We start from the raw sequence: 27,341 nt of genomic DNA on the forward strand, positions 1-27,341 counted from the left end.
AACGTTTATTTTTTACATATTTTGTGAAAGTCTAATTACTTTTTCAAAAATCTTCTTCTCTGAAACTATTTGGCCAAATACTTAAAAACTTCAATTGAATGTTCCTTAGGGTATCTAGTTTGTAGATTGTATTCGGCGATTTGATCTTTTCAAAAAAATGTCGGCAGTTTCTAAAAAATAGAACATAGGGGTCAAATGAAGTTTTTGGCTTTCATCTCAAAAACTAAAGCAGTAAGAGCAAAACTGACATAGTTAAAAGTGTTAAACAGGTTCTAAATTAGATCTACCTGTCAAGTAATCTTCAGACCAATAGGACAACTTATTGTTGGGTTACTGTCCAGAAATAGTTAATATTTTTGGGTTATGTTATATTATAGAAAGAGAGAAAGTGTAAATGAAAAATTGTTCAGCAAAGTAAGATCTACAAATAAGTAAAATGCCTAAACCTGGAACTACAGGTGAGCGATTTCAGGCTCTCATGAGACTCTTGTTTTAATACTGCGGATAAAGCATTTTTTTTTTTTATTCTATTAGTTTTTCCGTACATTTTCTGTTCAAAATTTCACACAATTTAGACAAAATTATTCAAAAAAGCTAAAAATAACTTGACTGAAACAATGCCAAGTATTAGTCACCAAAAAACTCTCTGCGTTTCTGCGAAAAAAAATTACGTGCAATTTTTGTGAATGAAAGGGAAGGTAGACGTACCCTTACCACTGTGTATCATCGCCACCGGAAATTGGGTACTAACGAAGCGGAGAGAAATGGAAAAAAAGTAAACAAGGTAAGAATTCATTCAATTTAAAGCATTTCTACTGATTTGACGAGGGTACAGCTTAAGAAATGATTTTCTGATATGTAATTCTTTAAATTATTAGGCCGATAAGTACAAAATTATGACAAGATTTTGTGTTATACTCCAAAACTTGCCACTTAGTACCCGAAAATTTCGAGGTCGATCGTCCTCTTTCGCCCCATTGGCAAGATATTCAACTGTTTTTCTTTTTTTTTTTTCCAGACACGTTTTTAGATTATGATAATGTGACATCATATTTACTGAGATTTGTTGTCATAAAGATGTTTTTTAAAGAATATAGACCATAAAAAATAAAGTCTAGGGTACGGCAACTTGCTCGTGTTGACAAATTTACTGTATGGCAACTTGTTTTCAACTGTATGGCAACTTGATAATTTCAAAAATATTTATTTGCCGTCCTTTTAAAGAAAATAAGGTATTAAGTTCAAATATCTAATTAGGCATTTGATAAAAATACAATTCGCTTGACAGCATTTAAGATGTTTACACAATATAAGGCTTGAACACAGTCCTATTACATCTTTTACATACCCAATGTATACAATATGAATACGGCATATACAAAAGCTGGCAAAAGTTTCAACTTTCGGAAAGGCATGTCACTGTTTCACTGACCCGTTTTTATGCCCCTGACGTTATATGTGTCTGTCACTGACTGTCGTAGGTTGCTGTCTGACATTTGTTCATGATTTTATCATAAATCAGGCAACTTTGATACGGTATATGGGTTTCGTTAATTGTGAAGTGTATAATGACCAATAGTTGGTCAAATCCATTTCATCTGGACTTTGTTGGATAGTCCTCTCATTGAAGATCATTCCACATCTCCTTATTCAATTTATGTTATTGTCTTATTTGTAAAAGGCAGATACAGCCAATATATTAGAATAAAAAACATTAATTTTCTAGAAATGAACAAGCTCGGTGGCTAACACTGTTTGAATTTTTAAAAATATTAACCTTATATTAATCATTTTTGGAAAGAATGAAAGAAGAATCCGATACAAGGGATACAAATCTTGCTGAGGCTACGGCATAAACTATTTATATAAACTTTCTGCTTGAGAATAAAGATGACCTTGTATGAAGTTTTTTGTTGTTGTCATTTTAATGCTATATACTTATTAATACAATACAAAAAAGGTAGCATCTTTGACTTGTAAGTTAAAGAAATATAATCAAATAACATCTAATAAGGACAGGTTGAAATATTTTTTAATTCCTGATGATGCATACTCATAAATTCTTTTGGAAAAATCCACGAAAATTTAAATGTTGATTTGATAGCGTTATTTTATTTATTTGTCCTCGTAAACAGTTTTGTTAAAATACCGAAATCGGTAAATTCTTATCGTGAAATAATAAGTCGGGTACACCTTTTTACATTCAGGCGTGCTTTTAAATTAGTTGCACTTTTTTCTTCTTATTAAGAAAAATGATTTTAATTTTAGCATCTATCTAAAGATTAGATTATTTACACACACACACACACACAAATAAGGCTAACTGTTGATTTTGAAACACTATGAATTCACATTTATATTCAACCAAACAGATAGGCCGAGATCCACACATTTATAAGTTTCAAAACAGAGAAGGTGTGGTTGAAAACAAATAATCACGTGCTGCTACATGCATACCTTTTAAAGCAAATGTAATCCTTACTTGTATTAATTATATAATTTTTATTGGCACAATATCACATTAAAATTTACTGAGAAATATTATACATAGTAATTATGAAAATGTACTACAATGAGAATTCGGACGAATACACTCCTTTTCACTACCCCACCATCTACTCCTTTAAGGTTCATCATAACAAATGGACAAAATGGCTGTATTTCCACATCAAAAACTACTCTGAGTACAGACTTACCTGTTCAGTTGGAAAAGTTTTAATGCCTGGCATCCACCAGATGTATAAGTTAAGTGCATTTTGTGTTTCAGAAAGATATAATCTTTTTTGGATTTTGATGGGCATTTTTTTTCCTTTCTGCAGAAGGTGTAAAAAAAAAAAAAAACACCTGAATTACTTTGATACTGTCCACTCAGTTAAACCCTTTAAACTCACCTATAGTTGTGTAGATACCTATTGTCTGTCTATTGTCCATGTCAATCAAGGACAATCAATACAATACAATGCAGTTTTTACCTGAGAGGGAACATCTCAAAGTTGTATCCCAACTTAGTTTATTTTTACACCTTCTGCATGAACGAAAAAAATGCCCATCAAAATCCAAAAAAGATTTTATCTTTCTGAAACACAAAATGCATTCGACTTTTATATATCTAGTTGATGCCAGGCATTAAAACTTTTCCAACTGGACAGGTAAGTCTGTACTCAGAGTAGTTTTTGATGTGGAAATACAGCCATTTTTGTCCATTTGTTATGATGAACCTTAAGTTTAGGCCAAACAGCCTTAGCAACAGTCTTTTATATTTTTTCCCTGTAAATAAAAAGATTGATTGAATTTACTTAAACTAAAAAAAAATACAATCTTGTTTTCGATAAGAAACAAGAAAAAATAATTCGAAACACAATTCATGATTTATTTCTCCTAATTTTCAATGAAAAAAAGATATTTTCTTCACTTTTCTTTTAACAAATTATTAGTTTCAGAAATTATAAAAATAAACAATGTATTTTACCCAGCACATTCTTAAAGTGTCTGTCCGAAGTCACTAACCTGTAGTTATGTGGTTATCGTTGGTTCATCTCTATCATATTTGTTGTTTTTCGTACATTGTTTGGTTATGAGTTAGGCCGTTAGTTTTCTTGTTGAATCCTTCCACATTTTTCATGTCGGAGCTTTTTATAGCCGACCATAAGGTACGAGTTTTCGTTGTTGAAGGCCGTATGATAGCATATAACTGCTTACATACACTGAATTACTCCAACAATAAAACCTGGCAAAGTAGCCAATACCTTTGAAAGTGGAGTTAGACAACAATCAACCCGAAGGGAGATTGACAACATATGCCATAAATCATATGACACTTATGGATCACATCGGTTGTTTGATCCAAGTGAGCTACCATTAAAATGTTATATCGGAAAACTAAAGGGGAAATCCCAAATTAGATTCAAAACAAATTAATGCCAAGTCAAACCAGTTGGTAGCTCTGAACTCTTCCCTCTTTTATTCAACCATAAACATGGACTTCTTACTGGTACATATATTCTCCAATGTAATAGGGCAGCTTTCAACCAAGTTGACGTCAACCCAACATGTCTCTTATGCGAAGAGGACTTTGAAACATTAGACCATTTCATTCATTCATGTCCTGCTGTAGCCTCTGCTAGAAACTATCACTTGCTTGAACTTTCACACATTATCAACAACATTGATCTCTGCGCGAAATATAGAATATTAAAAAAAATTAGAAATTAGTATACAACTAATATTGGATGCTAGTGCCTTGCTCTGCAACTGTCAATGTGAATGTGGATGTACATACTTTCCTCATCTTGTAAAATTGAGAATGGAAATGGGGAATGTGTCAAAGAGACAACAACCCGACCTTAGAGCACACAACAGCCGAAGGCCACCAATGCAGCGAGAAACTCCCGCACCCGGAGGCGTCCTTCAGCTGGCCCCTAAACAAGTATGTATACTAGTTCAGTGATAATGGACGTCATACTAAACTCCAAATTATACACAGGAAACTAAAATTAAAAATGACACAAGACTAACAAAGGCCAGAGGCTCCTGACTTGGGACAGGCGCAAAAATGCGGCGGGGTTAAACATGTTTTTTGAGATCTCAACCATCCCCTATACCTCTAGCCAATGTAAAAAAAAAAACGCACAACAGTACGCACAGTAAAACTCAGTATAAGAGAAGTCCGAGTCCGATGTTAGAATGGGAAACAAAAGAAAATAAAGAAAATGACAATAATACATAAATAATAACAGACTACTAGCAGTTACTGACATGTCAGCTCCAGACCTCAATTAACTGATTGAAAGATTATGTCTTCATCATATGAATATCAGGCATAATCCCTCCTGTGAGGTGTTTAGTATTATACCGTCATAAAATATATGAGAAGAACACAACTCGTGTCAGAATACATCAGTAGAAAACTCTGCTTTGCTCTGCACATTAGACGTAATCCGATAGTATTAACATTACCGGTGAATAAAAGGAAACGGTTGCTTGCAACCACTCAGTCAAAGGCGTGAATTTTTAAAATCGAAATTATCTTTTGTTTTAGATTTTAAAAGCGTAATAAATTTTTAAGTGGGTGTTAAAAACACCATTCATTTTACTCTGAAACCAGAGGTGTGCCTTTGAAAGGCAGAATCTTCACACAACCATGGCGCCATAAATTTATATGAAAAAATATATAAGTTTTTAAATTAGCATAAAATCGTTTTTTTTTTTTTTATGGAATAACGTCCCCTTTGAAAAATCCTGGATCCGCCCAGGATTGTAAGAGTACATTTGAAATGTGCAGTAAATTTGAGGTAGTGAATGCGCACCATAGTTGTGCATTATCCAAATTTTTAAATAAATTGAGTCTACAAAAAAATGTACGTTTTACAGTTGGAATTTGCGCAGATTGTATATTTTTGTTTTGTAAAGGAGCTGATGATGGAACTGCAAATTAAAAACCGAACCAAGCTTGTGTAGTTCTAAATTTCAAAGTTCACGAAAATTAAATATTTACAACGGAGCTTCGTACATTGTGTATATGCATCCAAACTGAAACGCTGTGCGATTTGATCTACACCTTTTCGTTGATACCATTTGGTGACATCGTTTTTAATTTACCTATCCAAAATCTTTCCCGAATGTTTCTCTCCTCCTTAGACAAAACAGTGCTGTGGTCTATGATGGTGACAGACAGTCCAGTGGAATTTATAAACTACCTTGTTCATTAGATAAATTCGTCCTAAATAAGCATGTAATGTTTGCCACTGGACATATGTTTTACGATATAGAGTCAACAACAGTGAACAGATATATTATGATCAGTAGTGACCAATAGATCACAGTACTTTATACTTCATTAATTATCGTAGATATCACGTTGATACCAGTAAATAGATGGCTCAAGCATTTGGCTAAAAATTTAATAATGACTGAACACCACAAAATTTTATATAATTTGTAAATTTACAGTACATATGTATAGGTCTTTAAAATTCTAGAAATTTGCAGAGCAGAACGCATATATTTGCATGTAAAAATGCATTATAATTGTTTTTTAGTTATTATCCTTGAATTTATGAAATTGACATCATAATTATAATTATTATACTTATTCTTTTTCATCTATATGCGTGTTTTTCACCACTTGACAGATGTGCACTGCATTTTTTTTACAGTTTATTTCATTCATTCGGTCAAATTTCCTACTTCAATGTCTAACTCGTCTACAAAATCTCTTTTATTTCGTTTCAATTTTCGCAAATACTTTTGAAAGTTTTGTTAGATTTGTCTTTTGTGATCTCTCATGTCACTATCAAAGAGAATCCAGAGTTTTCCATTTACAAGGACGGGTCAGAATTAAGTACTTTATGGTATTATATACACTTGTATATTACCCGTACGGTAGGCTGTCTTCGTGTAATTTATAGTTTAAAGAAATACGAATACATTATTTCTCATATAACTTCAATTACTAGTTATAGAGAACATACATACACATAACTATAAGATACAATCATTACATGCATGTGTGATCGATACAATTAAATTAATTTGGAGGACTGACTTTCACATAACTTTGACAAATTTACATAGTTTATCTAATATTACAATATGTGGTGAGTTAAACAGTTGACCAAATTCATAGATATTAGGGTTTGTCCTACAGTAGTACGGTAAAAATGTCTTTTTTTTTTCTAGTTTAAATGTTCCACAATTCATAATGTAATGATACTCGTCACCAATGTCGTTTGATTCACAGAGACGGCATATTCTGCCTTCTTTCTGTTAACCCTGCCGCCTTATGAATTATTTTTGCGATTGCATACAGGTAAAAGAACTATTTGATTATTTAATCTAAGATAATTGCAGATGATTTTTTGTACGAATAGTGAACCATTCGAAATAGTTTTATTTCTTTTATTTTTTTCTTGTTCCTCACTAGGTAGGTGAAATAGTTAGTAAAATTTATTCTTAATTTGCGAAACTTGCATTACGGGCATATTCTAGGCAAGTTTTATACTTCTAAGTTTGGATATAGAGTTTGAATAAAGAGTCTTAATTTTTTTCAAATGTTGATACCCAACCAAATCTCTAGTAATCTTATCCATGTTTGATATATGCTTCTATCAAGTGCGGTTGATTTGGTATTAGTTTAAGGTAGGCGTGGTTTTCGGTAAATTTCATCCAATCAGAGACATATATACACATAAAATTGAGAATCGAAATGGGGAGTGTGTCAAAGAGACAACAACCCGACCATAGAGCAGACAACAGCCGAAGGCCACCAATGGGTCTTCAATGCAGCGAGAAACTCCCGCACCCGGAGGCGTCCTTCAGCTGGCCCCTAAACAAATATGTGTACTAGTTCAGTGATAATGGACGTCATACTAAACTCCAAATTAATATACACAAGAAACTAAAATGAAAAATGATACAAGACTAACAAAGGCCAGAGGCTCCTGACTTGGGACAGGCGCAAAAATGTGAGCTTTTGAGGTGAATACTGACATTTTTGTGCTTTGTAAAGAATATTACCATAAAAGATTGAATGTGAAATACCCGAACGTATAAGATGTCTGCATGTTGAGTTATATTTACGAATGATGTCTTTATACCGATGATAAAATTTAGTAAATGTTTTGACTAGTTTATGATATCGAAAACCCTGGTGTAATAATTTTTCAGTAATATATAAAATTCTCTCGCTAAAATCTAATACGTTGTTACATACACGAGCGAATCGTACAAGTTGAGATATATAAACACCATAAGATGGTGACAAGGGAACGTCACCATCTAAAAATGGATAATTAACGATAGGAAATGAAAAATCATCTCTTTGATCACATAAATTTTTGTATTAAGCTTCCCGTTAATGATATATATATCAAGATCGAGGAAAGGACAGTGGTCATTATTAGTATTAGCTTTATTTAAAGTAAGTTCAACAGGATAAATTTCTTTAGTATACATACTGAAGTTGTCATTATTGAGAGCCAATATATCATCCAAATATCTAAAAGTATTGTTAAATTTTTGTTCAGATTTATGTGAATTTACACCCCAGTTCTATTGTTATACTTCATAGTTTCTATTTCTGAAACATGTGTAAATTGAATAGATCTATTGTTACGAATAACAATGGATTTTGACCACAGGGTGTGACGAGCGGGGTTTCTGGAAACCCCTGCTTCTACATCCCGCAAACAAAGTCCATTGTTATTCGTAACAATAGAAATTGATTATTTTTTAAATAGCATGAACATAAGAAATTACTAATAGTGTTCACTACAAATTGTTTCATGATATTAAAAAAACACATTTTAGGAAATTCCAATAAGCATCTATATGGAATACAAAAATAATCCTTTAAATACTCTTTTGCTTGAAGGTATTTTTTTTTATCCCAGTCATATGTCTCTATTCTAAAGTATTGATCTTTTAAAACAATGGGGATTCTAACTCTTAGAGTTGCGAACCCCCGGGATCAGCCCCTGATTGCCCCCAAAAAGGGAGTTCCTCTATATTAAATATTGTATGTTGAGCGAGTCTGGTAGTCGGGTTTTTAATGCAGACACACCTATCCCTTTGTATGTTCGAATATGAATGTTTGTTTGTTCTCGAGAAGGGGGGGGGGGGCTTTTGTTTTTGATAAAATCGTAAGATATAAAATACAGTTATGATTACCTTTATTAAACTGATACAGGTAAGTACTTTGGATTATAATATTGCCTTTATCTTTAGTCGCTTCTACCAAATCCAACGCTTGCCACAAAATGCCGTCCGTCTTATACCCGTCCATATTGACAACTGTATACCAGGAGCATGATGTATTTTTTGTTTGTAATAAGAATACACGAAACAGTCAACCTTGACCTGTTGATCCATATTACTACATGGATTTAACGGGAATATGCAAAACAACTTTGACATTTGTAAAATATGCTCACGTGTCAAAGTTTGAACGAAGATAACCAAAGAAAGGTTACTAGTGGGGTTTCATGTAATAAAAAAAATAATCTTATAAATCATGGTTTGGTATTGTCAATAAATATGCTATCAATTTTTTTTTCATCTAATAATCAATGTTAACAAATATAGGGTTTATAATGGGGTGTAAGTTAGTTATACACCTCGGGATACGGCGTGTCTGGATAAGAAACCCCTCCGGCCTCCGGCCGACGGGGTTTCTTATCCAGACACACCTATCCCTCGGTGTATAACTATTACATATGTCTCTAATCCAATCAACTGTCCTATTCGACAAACCTGTGTGCGCTGATGCGTTAAAACTGACTATGCCATTGTAACGGCACGTGCCTTACATCGGAATATGTCGTGCGTGACCAATGTTTATTGTAGTATTTCTTGTCATGTGGTCAAATTTATCTGATATACAAGTTTTAAAGATGGAAAATTAAATATCCTTTTTGAAAGATTATTTTAGCAGTGCCCCAAGTGTCAAAAAGTGTTTAAAACAAACCTTAAAAAAAGGATGCATATTATATTATATGTCTCTGATATCAACTATAACGTGTTTTGGAAAAAAATTTAAGTGTCCGAGAATTTGAATAACGCAATTAACGCATGTCGATCCCTTTCGATAAAATAGTAATGCATTAATGTTACATCGTTGATTTTTAATATTAAGAAGTGATTTGTGACTGTTATAAGGATAGACATCTATACGCATTCTGGTTTAAGTTTACAATGAACACACTATATTCATTTCATTTGAATGCTTTAAAATACTATAAGCCTATATTGGTTTTTATTAGGGCCAGTGAATCCCTCCCCTCTCCCCCCCCCCCCCCCACCCCAAGTAAAATAATTATATATTTATTTATGTTGTAACCCAAGTTCACTAACAAGGAGTGTTTCCATAGATCGTACAAGGTATTCAACTTGATAAATCAAAATTAAAAAAAAAGAATTCTCCGCTATATTTCAAGAAACCTTTTTTGGGGATTGTTGACTTTAATCAAAACTGGCCAGGAAAAAAATCAGCATAATGTTCGTAACATTGAAAGTTTAAGGTAAATTGTGTAAAGATTTTTTTTACATTTCATTTATTTCAGATTTCATTCACCGGGTTTATTTTCTTTTAGCGGTTTTGATCGTTTTATTTTGTTCAAAAAGTAATAGTAAAATTTACTTTCCATAAAATATACTTGACTTCCTAAATAACACTTGGAAATAAATTTTGAACAATGAATGTGTCACCATTTCGCTTTGTCGTCTGTCCAACTTAGTTTGGTCCATAATATGCATGAAATACTTTCCACTGAACGTTAAACAAACGGCAACTATCCACCAAATGCGATACCTCTGTTACATACCCGTAATTTTGTCACATGCTTGGTAATATTCTTGAACAAATTTCGTTTTGTAAGCCGATTTTGTCCCACATTTTACATCGTTTTTGTCCAGTAATACATTCCTTGTTTAAATGTTAAACTAAATCCTATAAAATTAATTTGGTGCATTGGTTCTCTGAAACACATTTTTTTTTAATTTGAGCGTGTCATCCTCTTCATGAAGTAGTGGTTTCGGTTAGTATAAACATACAACAAAAGTCTATGTTGGAATTGTAAGTTATTATTTCATTTAAAATTTTTTCAATTGTTGAAAACAAATAAAATGTTATGCGTGTTTTACTTAGCCATGCGTTACTATTCGTCTCTAGTATGAAAAGTTTGTAAACAAAATTTAAACATTATATTTATATTCAAACTGAAAGATCTAAAATTTAAATGATTTATGTAAAAACTAATGAATACGAAGCGTGGTTATTGCACGAAGTCAGCCAGACTAAATCCTAGCCTCCGAACTTGTATGATCACTAATCCAAAATTTAGCGTGTCAGATGAAAAACAAAACCGCTTAGGTTTAGGACTACAGTTGAAAAGTCGCATTTGCTAAAAATCCATGCAAAATAGTAAGATGTATGTTCCTGAGCGTATAATGCACAAAGAAAGGGTTGTTAAGTCCTTTTGAACTTAGTAGGGTAGTATGGCTACCATGCACCTTCCTGTTATAACAGATACGAACGACGTGCACTACAGCGGAATTACGGTTTCAGTTGTTATAGTACACACACAAATTAATTGGGCTAATTTGAAATCTCCTGCATAGTTTATTTCATTGGCAATCATAGCCCACACTTTCATCTTTAAAATTCACTTTGCATTAAATATCTAAATGAAATTACATAGGAATAACTTGGAGTGTATACATGTATATGTAAAAAACAAAACCAGAAACCAACAGCAATATTTGACGAAGACGAAATTGATGATCAATGGAATTTTAACATATTACAATGCATGTCGAACCAGAACTTGAAATTGACAATAGGTATAAATAGAACCGTCGCTTTTCCAAAGTATGGATGCTTAGTTAGAATTTCACGTGCTATTTCACAAAGTTAGCATTATACATTGTAGTTATACATGTACAATATAACTACCAATTGTGAGGACGAATTTCTTTAACTGTTCTGGAACGTTCTAGTTGAAATATAAATCTGTGATTTTTCTATATTCATAACTTCGACGAAGCAAAGCAAGTTAGAAATAGAACCGGACTGATATGCATAAAACGATATCCAATCGTAGTATTAATTTATCGTAAAACATGTAGAAAAATCCGTCCGTTCGGAACAAATCTTAACTTTAGTACCTTTATGCATATACGGGCCCTGAATATAAATCAGATCGGTTCTGCAGGTTTTTGTCTTATTTTCGAAATACATATTTTAAATTGTGACTATCTTTAGTTTCTTATCTTTCTATCTATATAAACTAACGATCGACAAGTGCGTACATTTTTGTGAAATGAATATTTATATGTTTTAAACGGCCAATAATTATTGACAAGTAGTACAAACTTACATTTTTCAAGTTTTACAGATGGAATTATCTCAATGAATTGTTACTTCCTCAAAATTTTGGTAGGAATTAAATATCATTCATTTAATACAACAGAAATGTATTTCATAAACAAGTGGTAGTAAAATTAACTAACTTCAAATTATGATTTACGAAGTAATAACAACTATGTATAGTATCAAAGACTAGATATAACAAGAACATCTTTTCCCCCATCTAATACAATTGAATGGAAGTCAAAACCACGACAGATGGACTTCCCAAAATATAAAAATAGTTACCCTTCTACTTAATTTGTGGTGTTAGAAAACTTGATATTATCCATGGTTCAGAAATATGCGAAGCTCTTTAAATGCAGATCTGCACCGTGTTAATATTAAACTAAATCCCGTATGCAGCTGTAGCCATGCGGTTGAGGATTGTATTCATATTTTTGTCGAGTGCCCATTTCACAACGAAGCAAGAGAAATATTGTTTTTGATTTAAAAATAAAGATATGCTATACCAATTGAGCTTCTATTGGCTGATCACGGTGACTTTTATATATTTCATCAAAGTAAAGCAAATTTTGAACCTGTTCAATCTCATATCAGAATTACCCAAAGATTCAGAACTTCACATACTATTAAAATTCTGAATTCCTACTTACTCACACTTCACGCCAGTTCATATTACAACAATATTATATTTCATTTTGGTTTTTGTTTATAGTTTGAATTACATGCATTCCTATTTTGTTTTTTGTCATTATCTTATGTATTTTGTGTTTGTATTTGTATAAGGAGAGGTGTTATAACTTGTATTCAATCCCATTAGCTACTTTTGGAAATAAAATGTGTTTAAACAAAAAAAAAATATATAAGGTAAACGGAAATAAGTCATACACAAAAGAAAAATCCAGTGAAAAGTAACAAACTTGTACATTTGGTACATTTACGTGTATATGTAAGAAAAACAGTCACAGAAATCACTAATTCATGTCAATGTTAAGTTTTTAAAACAGTACAACAGAGACTAGTAGTAAGACTTCAGGTTACCATTTTCTGTTCTTTTAATTCTTCTTCATAAACTGTCTATACAGAATATAACACGGAAGGAATCAAAATGTTGAAATAAAGTCGTCCGTAAAAAATACCGCAAATGACCACTTCGATATTACGCACTAGGGACTTAATGGGATGATATAGTTGTCACAAAGGACATACAATATAAAAGTAGACTATGTTAATATAAATAAATAAATAATTTCAAAAAATTCTATAATCATATCTTTACTAATTACCATGATAACAGTGTTATTATATGTTTTATCGACACTTGCCACGCTCTATTGATTCAGATTGTCATCTGTGTGTAATCGATTGAAATTCATGTTCAAATTCTTTTAGGTCATTTTTTAGTAGCAACAAACAAAAGAACTATGTCATTTGGACATGCTTTGATACTATATTTGCCCTTGAACTTTTACTTGATAACATTTTTGTTCGCTTTGGAGATTCCGTATATCGTCAAGTTATCGGAATTCCAATGGGGACTAACTGTGCACCACTTATTGCGGACCTGTTTTTGTATTGTTATGAGTTACAATTTATGACAAAAATCAGCAAAGACCCATCGAAACAACATTTGATACAAAAATTTAACAATACTTTTAGATATTTGGATGATATATTGGCTCTCAATAATGACGACTTCAGTATGTATACTAAAGAAATTTATCCTGTTGAACTTACCTTAAATAAAGCTAATATTAACAATGACCACTGTCCTTTCCTCAATCTTGATATCTATATCATTAACGGGAAGCTTAATACAAAAAAGTATGAAAAAAGAAATGATTTTTCATTTCCTATTGTTAATTATCAATTTTTAGATGGTGACGTTCCCTTGTCACCATCTTATGGTGTTTATATTTCTCAATTGTACGATTCGCTCGTGTATGTAACAACGTATTAGATTTTAGCGAGAGAAATTTATGTATTACTGAAAAATTATTACATCAGGGTTTTCGATATCATAAACTAGTCAAAACATTTACTAAATTTTATCATCGGTATAAGGACATCATTCGTAAATATAACTCAACATGCAGATATCTTATACGTTCGGGTATTTCACATCCAATCTTTAATGGTAATATTCTTTACAAAGCACAAAAATGTCAGTATTCACCTAAAAAGCTAACAAAACCTTTAAACAGACTTATAAGAAGGGATATAGTTACGATACTGTTGTCAGGTCATTAAAGATTGCATATTTTGGTTTTAATATTAATTCACTTATAGGGTCTTTGCATCGGAATTTAACACATTTATTCTAAAACCAGTTGTTGGCATGACATGGGTTATGTTTTTCTCATATATTTTATGACGGTATTATACTAAACCCCTAACAGGAGGGATTGTGCCTGATATTCATATGATAAAGACATAATCTTTTAATCAGTTAAACTGAGGTCTGGAGCTGGCATTTCAGTAACTGCTAGTAGTCTGTTGTTATTTGTGTATTATTGTCATTTTGTTTATTTACTTTTGTTTCCTATTCTGACATCGGACTCGGACTTCTCGTAAACTGAGTTTTACTGTACGTACTGTTGTGCGTTTGTTTTTTCTACATTGGCTAGAGGTATAGGGGGAGGGTTGAGATCTCAAAAAACATGTTTAACCCCGCCGCATTTTTGCGCCTGTCCCAAGTCAGGAGCCTCTGGCCTTTGTTAGTCTTGTATCATTTTTAATTTTAGTTTCCTGTGTATAATTTGGAGTCATCGGACGATTTCCTACCTATTGTCTAAACTCTAGAACTTGTCTTGTTGATCATTTTTGCTGATTTAAGTTTCTATCTATCTATTATAATTTTTAAGATATAAGGCAAACACGCAAAAATTTGGTAAAAATCGTCATCAAAGGGCAATCACTCTAATAAGGAGTCGACTGACAGTTTCGACCATCATACTTATTTGTAGAACTTGTTTTGCTGATCATTTTTGCAATTTAAAGTTTCTCCTTATCTATTATAGTTTTCAAGATAATAGGCAAAAATAAAAACAAAATGATAAAATTTGTCATTTAAGGGCAATAACTCCTATAAGAAGTCGTCTGACAGTTTATACGTCTATGAACAATTGGTAGAGCTCAACATTCTGAACATTTTTGCCCTTGTCAGATTTTCTCTTTTTGTAACAGTTTTCAAAATAGCAGACAAAAATTGCATTTTACCCCTATGTTCTTTTTTTAGCCCTGTCGGGCATCTTGGTTGGCAGGCCGGGTCATCGGACACATTTTTCAAACTAGATACCCCAATTATGACAGTGGCCAAGTTTGGTTAAATTTGGCCTAGTAGTTTCAGAGGAGAAAATGTTTGTAAAAGTTAACGGACGACGGACGCCAAGTGATGAGGAAAGCTCACTTGACCCTTTGGGTCAGGTGAGCTAAAAATGAGATTTTGCATAGTAAGTCAACCGTGATGAAGAGCGAATATTTTAACGGTCATCCGTCAAAGTATTATGTGGGCAGTGAGTGCCCTGCAACAGATCATATAAGGGCCCCTCAAAAGGGTTCTTGTAAAGGTTTGTATGTGTCCATGCACTGGCTTAAGCCAGCCGGTGCATTAGGTTTAATGTCTCAGGCCATTTATCCTGTTGATAAAAAATCAAGTGTATCATGTAAAGGAACCCCCTTTTTTACACACACAAATAAAAAAAAGCAATTTGTTATGAATAAAAAGGTAAACTTGTCCAGGTTTTTAACACGAGTGAACAAATTAGTCTTAGACACATTGTTTTTTATTATTAGTTGTTATTGGCTTTGAACTAGCTGTCAGTAACTGCGAGTAATCTCAGATCTGTATTTTGTGGGGGGTGTATAAATACCATGCCACGTCCAGTCTGTGTTTTTGTTAGATGTTTTTCTGCTTTGTATTGATCTGATTAGTTAAATCCTATTCATCTGATTTTAACAGTTGGTTATTAAGTTGAACTGTTACACCACTCTCCCAAATAAAAAAAAAAAGGGGGGGGGGGGTCGTTGGCGCCTTCAAACATGTTTAACCCCGCCTGTAGTTCGGTGGTTGTTGTTGGTTCATGTCTGTCATATTTGTTTTTTGTAAATTGTTTTGTTATAAATTAGTCCGTTACTTAGTTTTCTCAATTGAATTATTAATATTTTTCATTTCGGGGCTTTTATATGGGTTTTTCTCATTGTTAAAGGCCGCACGGTTGCCTATAATTGTTTACATCCACTTTCTTTGAACTTAGATGGATAGGTGTCTCATTGGCAATCATACCACATCTCCTTATTTTTAATATGCCGTGCTTGGATTGATACAAATATATGTCCGACACAAAAACTCTTGTGAGTGATTTTGATAGACGTAAACCTGTTTCAAAGAAAGAAACTGACCATCGTCTCAGACTATTGATTGTTTTTATTTAACTTATTCACAATTTGATAATGACATTATCACGCATGAAATTATTAACGTGTTGTTTTTCATTTTTTTTTTATATAGACTTTGGACGATTTAGAGCTTGCTATATTCTATCATGTCTATATACTCCGGTCTTTTGTTGAATACTACATGCTGCTCTCAAGGTGTCTTTTGGTTGGGTTTTTTTTGTCGTTCGGTTGCTGTCGTACTGACGTGTAACCCACAGAAATGCCGGACTAGCTTATACCGATATATTATTCATCCTGTTAAGCAGCGAACGGACAATTTTACCTTGTTTGCAAACTTTTAAATTGTCACATAAATTCGACTACATGTCTATTTAATTCGTACCGACGCAAAAAGGAGGTTTGACCAGGATGCCAGGCTACTTGAACTTTTACGACCTACTAAGACTGGAAGGGTGGTATTAGGGTGCATCTAAAAAGCACTATTAACTAAAACAATTTTAAATGCATCGTACACTTGTGAAGTAAATGTAGCTATTCAGTAGGACAACCGGATGTGCCTTTTTGGCCAAAATGTGATTCGGCGGCGCTCAGTAGTCCTACGCCGAAAATTGGACTATTTTGCGTCGGCCGACGTCAAAAGAAAAATGGCGCGCTTTTGTAATTTTTTTTCGTTCGTTTGCGGCAAAGTACCGACGATAAATACTGTTGATTGTAAGCACATTTATATGAGAAAAATATATGAATTTACATATTATTTTCATTTTTGAACATTAAAATAAAAGGAAATCTCATTTTTTTATATCTGAACATAGAATTTCGGATATTGATTTTCTGCACTGTAGGATAAAATGGCTATATTAAAAATGGGAACAAAAAAAATACCTATCCTTCGATTTTCTAAAAATTTTTACATCCTATTCTCGCTAGATTTTGGCATCGAAATTCGTAAAGAACAGGAGTGTTCAAGCCAAGGCAAAAATTTGTTCCCATTTTAATGCAGGAGTCTCATTTTTTCTAAGTTTTTCATAGCAAGTGCGGTAGATTTAGAAATTGTTAGCGTTTTAGTGTAAATATGAAGTATTGAGTGCACTGAAGTGAAATGATGAATCCTTGGTACCTATATTCCTTGAAATAAAACCATATGTAATGAAAAAATTAATTTAAAAAAAAAAATTCTAGAAATAGTTGTGGAATATTTTTTTGTCCTTTTCTCGCTAACGTTACGGCTCGGCCTCAATAAGTAGCAAATTCCAAAAATTGGTCGCCTCAAATTTTTTCATACATTTCTGCAATAATCCTGGGTAAATATTGTATGCTTTTTTAGAATTTTAGACAAATCTATCGACTAGATATGGAGAAAAACAATATTGATTTTAAGAGTATACATCACGGAGGGGTGACTTGGTTTTTCACCTTTTCATTTAAAAAACTTTTTTTTTATGAAATTCTTCGCCTCAATTTTTTTCAAATTTAATTCTTATGTTCCTGAATATATAAAGCATATCTGGTTTAAAATTTGTCAAATCTACGGAGCAGAAAAAATGTAATGACAACATGAATTTTGGGTTCCGACCAGTCACAACATAACGTCAGAAAGGGGCGGCGGTCGGACATAAAACACTAAGACTGCTATTACATTCCAGCTGTAACTATTTTGTTTCTTTTCCAAATGTTCAGAAAATTATTATCTTTCCCTTTCAAAACCATAATAAATCGTACCGCTTTAATTAAACCGGAATTATTTGGTATTCGTACCGCAAGAGAACTGAATTGTACATATTATATTTCCTTAGTTTCCGGTAGAAAAAAAATTGTTGGTGGCTGTAAAATTTTTCCCGATAATCTTTTTAGAATCAAAACGCCAATCGATCGCACTATCCTGAACTTCCTCAGTAACAACCCAATCGATCGCACTAACCTGAACTTCCTCAGTAAAAAGAACGCTACACGTAATTTGTCAATAGCGTTCTTGTCAGTAATTTTATCTGCTGGTTGTTCTTCAAACTTGTAGTTGTAATATTTAATCAGCGCTCATTTTCTCTTTACCTTTCAACTGTTTTTTTAATAATAGAACACGTTTACACTTAGAAATCAGGTTAACACTTATTGAAAATCTGATCGTATATATATTGGTGATTTTATTGGTAGTTCCTTTGACTTAAGAAGAACAGGTTTTGATACAGTGTGTGTGTGGTTTAATATTTTAATTTTGTTTTGGCTCTGATTCTGACTGAGGCTTATTATGATATAATGATATATATTTTATATTGTAATGTCTCATTGTTGACTTAATTACTTCAATCATTCTACTTGATTTATATGGGTCCTGTAATTCATGTAATTTGGTAAATAAAATATTCTATTCCATTCTATATTAAAAAGATAAATTGGATACTTTTGAAATACTATTTTTTTTGCTATAAAAAATACATATATTTAAAATGAGCTTTCAGTTCAACGTGGAAGATTTCCCACCCCTCATTAACCCAGTTGACAAAATGGGCATCCAAAAATCTCTTAATAATTTTAAATTCTCCAATAAGTTACCAAAAAATTTTGTTGATACTAAACTAGCTGTAACAGTAAATAATCCAATTGCTAAAACAGAAACTAACAGAAATTCAAAACAAATTTTGAGACCAAAGGCTAAAAATTGTACTACTGCAAAGCTGTGTCCAGTTTCTAATATTTGTAGCAGCTTAAAATATGTTCCCAAAATCAACATGAATACTTGTAGTACTGTGTCTGACTTTTACACAGTTTATACAAAAAATTTCTTTGATTTATTATCAATCTCTGACATGAAAGAAAACTGTCATTATGATAAAATGCATGAACCAGGAGAAATTCCTCATGAAAAGAAAAACATAATTCCAGCTAATCACAGACTTCATAATATAAATGATAAAAGAAAAAATCTTCATATCCAAGCCTTTGGTAAATCTCTAACATTTAATACATTCCATAAAACTATATCAATAACAAGCCTCAAATCATTTGTTGAAAAACACACTGGAATAAAAAAAAAAACAACAACATTTTAGGTTAAAAAATGGTCTCACATTATCCACCATGAAGCCAGTCATTTGTGAAGATGGTCTGAAAATTGATTTATATCAACCGGGATTGGGGGGTGTTAAAGGTTCAAATTTTCACCCTGAAAGAGAATGTGGTCCATGCAGAATATGCCAAAAACACAGCATTTATTCTTATCGCCATTTGGTAAAAAATGAACAATCTGACATAGCTATAAATTATATACAACAAAAATATGGACTTATTGAAAATGACTGTATTTGCAAGGCTTGTTTTCTTAAGTCAGAGAGAGTAGCCAGTAGCAAGAGAAATGAGCAAGATGTACCAATTATTAAAAAGAAAAAGGTTCAATGTACAGTACATTCTCTAAAGATGTGCTCCCCTGACATATCTCATTTACGTCCCTCGCCCATTTCTCTTGATAAAATAAATTCTGTTTTTGACACAAATATGACTGATTATGAAAGATTTGAGATTTTTCTTTGTGATTCCCATTTTATGAAGGCTACAAGGTTTGAATCCTCACATGACAAATGCACAATCTGTAACTCTATTTTAAAGAGAAAATACAAATTGAGGTTTGACAAGATGGACAAATTACTTTACTACTTTCAAGACAAAAATTTGACCCCTGTTGATTTATCTAAAAATTCAGATATATGCAAACAATGTTTTTCTTCTATAACAAACTTTTTTGATAGTGTGATGCTTTTGTTGAGATATTAAGCCGTGAAAAGATCATAGACATTTTGACAAAAGCCAGTAACAGCTCCCTTCCAATCTATTTTGATAATAATAGTACTAAATGTTTTGAAAAACTTGTTATTAAAATTTGCAATGATCTTCTGGAGAGAAAGGCACTTCTTATTTCAGACATTGTGCAGTGTTATAAAGATTTTGGGGGGAATTTTGTCTCAGATCAGTTGAGAAATCAAAACCGTTTATTATGTAACAAATTAAACACATTATTCGGTGATTCCATCAACTGTAAATATGACCGACAAGGTACTATAATACTAATGAAAGGACTTAATATTGTTTCCTGTCTTATTGATTCATTAGCTGAATTGAAGAAATTTAAAACATGTACTTCACATGATGAAAATACACTTGAAGAAAAAGTACAAATTGATGATGCAAATGTTTTGAAAAATGCTGCAGAAATTATCAAATTACAAATACAAACATCTTGTAAAAATATTAAAAATAGTTCAAATAGAAACTTGTCAAATTTTAAATTCCACAACTTCATAGAAAATACTATTGACCCAATATTGTGGAATTTCTTGTGTGCCTTAATAGGACAAGAAACAGAATTACAGCTTCCTTTTGGGGAGAATTCAATAAGTGATGATTCTGTTCAGTTTTCTCAAATTTTTAATATTTGTTGTTGTTTAATCTACAACAGAGATTCTAAATGTAACAAATTTCAAATGTTAATAGCTGACATCATTGACAAGTTTACCAATTCTTCTACTGATTGCTTCAACCTTTTAAATAAATTTGGTATATGCGTTTCTAAACAGACTTATGAGAGATATCAAACTCAAATTGTTGAAGAAAGGAAATCCAATTCAGTAAATTCCTCAAAATGTCAGTTCCAAATAGCATCTGTAGATAATATTAATAAAAGATCATCTTATTCTGCTGTTAAGTCTACAGATGCACATCGTGGTTTTGATGGAACCTCAAGACAATTGGTTATACCGAAGCCTTCAAAAGAATTATTGCCAGAGGAAAAGCAACAGTATTTAAAAGGAAATATATATTTGTATGGTAAAGATGAGTATCGTTCCATCAATTTATTTCAAGATAATGATTCCAAAGTTATTTCCCTTTACAAATCAATTGCCATTTTGATGAATTATGGTATACTTACATCTGAAAGAGATAATGATGGTATTTGCACTTCTGATATTGAAAAAATTATGGAAAACTGCCTAACAAATACAGTAATGGATCAATCTCTGAGAGAAATATTATCAGATCCTTTTTACTTAAGTGATGAAAACTTTTCTAAAGTTTCAAAATATTCTCCAGATGAGCACATAAACCATGAATTGTATCTTTTTAATACCAGAAGAGAGGCAGATTTAGTAGATTTAGCTGCTGTATCATTTGCTACAGGTTGCTGTATTTATATCTATGAAATGAACACAAACAATCCCTTAAACCAAAATCAATTACACCTCAAGAAGAAAATAAATCCCATGTTTTTAACCAATCATTCTTTCCACATTATGGAGGTTGATGGAAAATATTGTCCTTTAATAAATCATAGGTTATACTTTGACAGTGGTATTTTTCTCATGTCAAAGAATATAACTGATGTTTCAGATTTCAGAAAGTATAATTGTTTTCATAAAAAATTGTCCCGTATTTCAGCCATTTGCGCTGAAGTAATGAAAGATTCTGAAATTCAGCAATTTGCTCGAAACAGAAAAAGAAAACCAGAAGATCTTCATTTCTTTAATCAGTCTATAATTAATTTAGAAAATGTTGTTAATAAAGTTACTCTAGAACATTCCAATAATAACAGACAGGAATCTAATTTAAAAAAAACTCAATGAAAATGATTTTGAAAAATCAGAAAATGAAATTGCAGTTGCCCAAAGCTTTGCTTCTACTGTTTTCGAATATTGTTTTTGTAAACTGCCCTGTCCAAATAGCCATTCACAATCCCCTGGTATTCAAGATTTTATAAGTAAAAAAACTAACAATACTCCAATTGAAAAATCTGAGGTAAAATATCTGTCATTGTTAGACGAACAATGTGACAATAAAGATACTGTCAAACATTCATTAGAGATACTTCATCAAAATTTAAATGTCGGTCAGGATATCAACCATTTAGTTGTTGTTGGTGATGGAAAGACCTATGAGCTCTTAGTAAAACTCAAAGGGGAATATGGATCGGAACTTGATTGGGTCCTCCCTTTTCCAGGCGACTGGCACATACTAAAAAATTATCAGAGGATGCTTATGAAGTTGTATCTTGATGCTGGTCTCAAAGATTTCATTGAAATTTTCCATCAAGGTGCAACTGCAAATTCTGTTATACAGGCTGTGAACTTTGATAAAACGCATGAATTTTTGTTGCAGTTCTGGGAATCACTTTTTCGTTTTCAAATAGAAACTGTTATTAAATATTTTCATTTTAATCATGAACAAAATGACAATTTTATTCATATTAAAAGAGTATCTGATATTTTATCAGATGATACACTTTCCCTTCTAGAGAAAATACAGAAAGAAATGCAATTTTTCCAAAATTTTTCATTTGAATATAAAGAATTATTGGGTCAGCTTTGTGAGGAAAATGAAAACTGGAGATTTTGGAATACATTTTTAAGTAAGCACTGCTTTACTTACATTGTGTATTTCCTTGCCATACGTTCTGGTAACTGGGAACTTCGTAACTTTTGTATTAAAGAAGTGACCAAAATTACCCAAATTACTGAAAGCAAATATTATGCCCGACTTTTACCATATCATATAGCCGACTTGAAAAATTTTCCAGCTGGCATAATAAAAAAGTTTGAAGAAGGTGCTTTTGTTGTGAACATATCTGGCAGAAACATTCATAGTCAGGGGTTGGATGAAGCACACGAGAGTTGTATAAATCGTGAAGTTAAGGGTGCAATGAGAACTTTTTCCTCTGCTGCATTGTCAAAACTGGTTCATTATCTTCCACATAGAGCTAAAGTGCTAACAAACTTAAAAAAAGAAATTTCATTCAATAAGCCTGACATTCACAAAACTGCAGTTACTAGGACAACTTTTGAAGAAGAAAACATACTTTTGTATATACAGAATCTCAGGCAAAGCCATTTAGTGCAATTTGAGCACAAAACTTTATCACATATTTTCAATGATAAAATAATTCTAACAAAATTACAAAAATATGACCTGTTATCATATGAAAATGTAGCCACTACTCATTTGATGACATACATAAAATCTTGTATGACTGACTTTAAATTTAGATATAATAAAACCAAATAAATTACTGGATTTTCATTTAAACCACAAACTGTTTCTTATGTTAAAAAAGAGTTAAAAGATCAACGTTTAGAAAATTCGTTACTAAGGAAACAAATTTCCTGGTCAAAAAATCAAAACATACCAGTTTCAGATCTTCAACAATTTATTGCTTTACCGAAAGCCATTGTTGACGCTGATGGCTTACCATATAAAGGTGACAAATCAAAAACTTTTAAAATTTTCCGTTCACGATACCCAGATTCTTTCACAAATAATTTAAATGAAACTCCTCAATGTGTAGTTATAGATTGGATGTTTATTTTACATACCAAACCCTTGTTATCTTCACATAAAACTTTTACTGATTATATTATTTACCTTTACAAAAAATGCATATTACCCTATTTTGATAATAATAATACAGTTGAAGTGCATCTAGTTTTTGATGATCAGTCCCCTCAGCTTTCCCCAAAGGACATTGAGCGAAACAGACGTGATTTAAAAAATGAAAATACATCTGGTGTTTCTTTTACCGAATCTTCCAAACTACCCTCGAACTGGGTGAAGTTTTTGACAAATAGAAACAACAAAAAACAACTGGTTTTATTAATAAGTGAACAGTTTTTATTACTTTCACAAAATGCAATCAAATTAAGTCAAACATTTGTAGTTGGTGGTGGTTTTGACAATTCGTCTATATCAAAATGTGTTGTCCAAAATGAGATAAGAATAATCAAGAATTTTCAAACTAATATATCAGAGGGGGACAGTCGAGTATGGTTACACGCTGAAAAAACTTTGTGTGATACTGTGCTTATTAATTCGCCAGACAATGACACATACAACATTGGTTTACCATTTATACAAACTTTAGACAAACAGGTTTTTGTTCAACTTACTTTTAAGAAGGATGTCATATATTTAAACATGAATAAGCTTATTCATTCCATGAAAAATGATCCAGATTTACAATGCATTTCAAACGACATTCATGACAATATACCATCAATTTTTCAGATGTTGTATATTGTTACTGGATGTGATTATGTATCTTTTTTTTGGGACCATGGTAAAACTTCTTTCTATCAGATGTTTTTCAAATATCCAGATTTTATTACTTCTAATAATTTTGTAAAGGGGTGGTTGGGAATATTAAGTGATAGTGATAACACAGAAAATGAAGGATTTCTTGCTTTTTTACGTTTAGTTGGGTGTGAATATTGGAGGAAATGTTCCTCTGCCTTCTTAAAGGATAGGATCGAATCTCCTCATTATTTATTTCAATCTGTTTTTGTAGAAACATTAAGCCCGTTAGAAAATCACTTTATTTGGCTTTCAAAAATTAGAGATGCACTGTACTGTCGAGTTCCATCTGAAGAATTTTTCCTGCCATCAAATGATGCCTTATTCTTACACTGGAAAAGATCTTGATGGGTTAAACTTGTATGGCAGCAAGCTAATCAAAATTTTGTGCATTATCCAATTTTGAATGACCATGGATGGAAGATTGAAAAAAATGTACTAAGCATTGTTTGGGACTCTGATGAAAATTTAGAAAAAATATCAAACAATATAAAATTATGGACAGCTGGGTGTGGGTGTTTAAAATCTAATTGTAGTGGCAATCAGTGTGGATGTAGAAAGCAAAAAAAGTCATGTGGTCCTGGATGTAAATGTGGACAGTCTTGTTTAAATTCAAATAGCCCTACAATGTTACCTTCAGGTGATGCAAATATCCAACAACCCAACGAGAAAACCCTAGTTGAACACCTTTACGACTCCGAATCAGACACTGACTCTGATAATATGACATTTAATGACATTTTTCTTGAATTTGAGAATCTTAGCATTAATTTAGTTGAACTGGATGAATCAGATTTACAAACTGTCATCACAGATTTTAATACACTTGTTTGAAATAATTCCATTCAAATAATGATATTTTTACAAAAACAATTTTAGTTCCAAATATCCCATATCACATGTATCAGCAAAACATCTTTCAGCAGGTTGTAGCTATACACTTTAATTCATCTGTTTTCACATTCTGAAAGCAGAATATTCCAATATTATTTTTGGTGAGAATGATTTCATTTACATAACAGTTCCGACTTAACTGATAAATAACAATATCTGTTGTACTAGCAGAGTTGGTGAGAATCGTATAAAAAAAATATAGATACAGTATGTGTCAGTATTAATAAGTAATGTTGTATTGTGTGCTCATATTTACAATTACACTGTAATCTTTAATTCCACTTTTTTAATAAAAAAAAAAAACTTCTTTCATTATGAAGAAAGAAAAAAAAAAAAAAAAAGGTTGATGAATGGGTTAATTTGACCAAGTCCAAGTCACACCTCAACGCGGTATCAACTGGAAACTCTTCACTCAGTAAAGTGGCCAACGTGACAGGGCCAAATTTAATTTAAATATTTCATATGGGCTTTTTATGTGCTTCATGTTGACAGTTTTCTCAAGTAGAGTTTATGCTTCGTGTTGACAGTTTTCTAAAATACTATATGTGCTTCATGTTGACAGTTTTCTCAAATAGTTTATGTGCTTCATGTTGACAGTGTTCTCAAATAGTTTATGTGATTCAAGTTGACAGGTTTTTTTTCAAATAGTTTGTGCGCTTCAGGTTGACAGTATTGTCAAATAGTTTGTGTGCTTCATGTTGACAGTTTTCTCAAATAATTTATGTGTTTCATGTTGAGTGTTCTCAAATAGTTTATGTGCTTCAAGTTGACATTTTTTTTTCAAATAGTTTGTGTGCTTCAGGTTGGCAGTGTTCTCAAACAGTTTGTGTGCTTCAGGTTGACAGTGTTCTCAAATAGTTTATGTGCTTCAGGTTTACAGTGTTCTCAAATAGTTTGTGTGCTTCAGGTTGTAAGTGTTCTCAAATAGCTTATGTGCTTCAGGTTGACAGTGTTCTCATATAGTTTATGTGCTTCATGTTGACAGGTTTTTTTTCCAATTAGTTTGTGTGCTTCGTGTTGACAGGTTTTTTCAAATAGTTTGTGTGCTTCATGTTGGCAGTTTTTTTTCAAATAGTTTGTGTGCTTCATGCTGACAGTTTTTTTTTCAAATAGTTTGTGTGCCCCATGTTGACAGTTTTTTTTTCAAATAGTTTATGTGTTTGACCATTTTCTCAAGTCCTATGTTGAGTCAGTGCTTGAAGGAATTAAATTTCTAAATCACAGAGCAAAATTTGAGAATCAATATATTATAATTTACATGATATTTATGCTACTTACTTTTCATGTGTTTCAATCCCAAACTTATTCTTTTTTGCACTTTTGTTTTTCTGAATGAAAACAATTGTTAACTGCTTGATGAAAGTTTTAACATATATTCATTTTAATGTATGTGTATATTAAAAACATAGTTGGGTACATTTACTTACCATTACCACAATCTGAAATCTGGTTCTTGATCAATTTCAATTCATGTTCAGAATAAATCCAAGTACTTGACTGCACAGTAATGAATGAAACTTCTGTAAAGTATAAAACTTCATGCTAATTTGATGAAAAAAATAGTTTCAAGTGCTGGATAGATATTCTGTTTAAGCTGAGAATATAAAAAATATAAACATCTAATTATTTATTCTCGATATAAAAAAAATAAACATACTGTATGCAAAAACATTTTGTTGAAGTTAAAAACAATATAATACTCTTATATTACTCAATCAAATATTTTGATATTGTAAGAGTTATTTCCCCTTGACCTAAAAATCTGACATGCACTCTTTATGGACATTGGTAATGTGTTTTAAAATCATATTGTAATAATTTAAATATCCCTGATATACATGTTAAAATAATGTATTATTCTTACAGTACTCATTTTAAATGTTTTGATATTGTAAGAGTTATTTCCCCTTTACCTGAAATCTGACATATTTTTTAAGGACATAGGTGAATTGTTTTAACCTCATATTTAATTACTTTACATTTCCCTGATATACATCTTAAAAATAATGCATCTTATTTCTGTAATATCTTTCAGAGGGAGTAAATTTGATAAAAGTACACAATCACCACTTGTTAAGAC

At 31.9% G+C, this 27,341-nt stretch overlaps 1 long non-coding RNA gene across 1 annotated transcript; it reads right to left on the bottom strand.

The window, feature by feature from the left end:
- Nucleotides 1-23,866: 23,866 nt before the first annotated feature.
- Nucleotides 23,867-26,862, bottom strand: LOC127708252 (uncharacterized). Its single transcript, XR_007985214.1, has 2 exons — nucleotides 26,689-26,862; nucleotides 23,867-25,331 (listed from the first exon to the last, which is right to left on the bottom strand). It is a non-coding gene; the product is annotated as an uncharacterized LOC127708252 (long non-coding RNA).
- Nucleotides 26,863-27,341: the final 479 nt, after the last annotated feature.

The sequence above is a fragment of the Mytilus californianus genome, unplaced genomic scaffold (genome assembly GCF_021869535.1).
Source record: "Mytilus californianus isolate M0D057914Y unplaced genomic scaffold, xbMytCali1.0.p SCAF_7, whole genome shotgun sequence".
Classification (NCBI taxonomy): domain Eukaryota; kingdom Metazoa; phylum Mollusca; class Bivalvia; order Mytilida; family Mytilidae; genus Mytilus; species Mytilus californianus.